Below are 498 nucleotides of genomic sequence, written 5' to 3' on the forward strand. Positions count from 1 at the left end.
CATACATACACACACGCACACATACATATACACACACACATGCACGCACATGCGCACACACCACAAAGCAGACTCCCACGCAGAGGTGTCCACCTCTTAGCCACAGGCCTGAGCCAACCACCCTCCCTCTCCCCCACCCCCATGGACTGTGTCAACCCAGGCAGGAGCACCATCTCAGAGACCAGCCAGCTCAGCTCCCTCTGCCTGTGGCCCCTAGATATTGAGAGGAGAAACTGGGGAGACTTCCTGTTTTTGCAAAGTGGTTAGCCCTGTGGTTAGGCCTGTGGGTGGGGCACGGACCTGCCCCAGCCTAATATAAGCACATATTCCCTGTAATGAGGTTGGTCCCAGGCAGAGAAGGGGAGACCTCAATCAACACCCCATTGCTGGGCCTGCCAGGACTCTCCATGCAGGTCCCTGCCCCATGTTTACACAGCTGTGCATGAGTTTGGCACTGTCACTACGGGCATCTGGTCACCCAGCTGGTGTTGTCATGCA

The sequence above is a fragment of the Grammomys surdaster genome, unplaced genomic scaffold (assembly GCF_004785775.1).
Source record: "Grammomys surdaster isolate TR1022 unplaced genomic scaffold, NIH_TR_1.0 166, whole genome shotgun sequence".
Taxonomy (NCBI): domain Eukaryota; kingdom Metazoa; phylum Chordata; class Mammalia; order Rodentia; family Muridae; genus Grammomys; species Grammomys surdaster.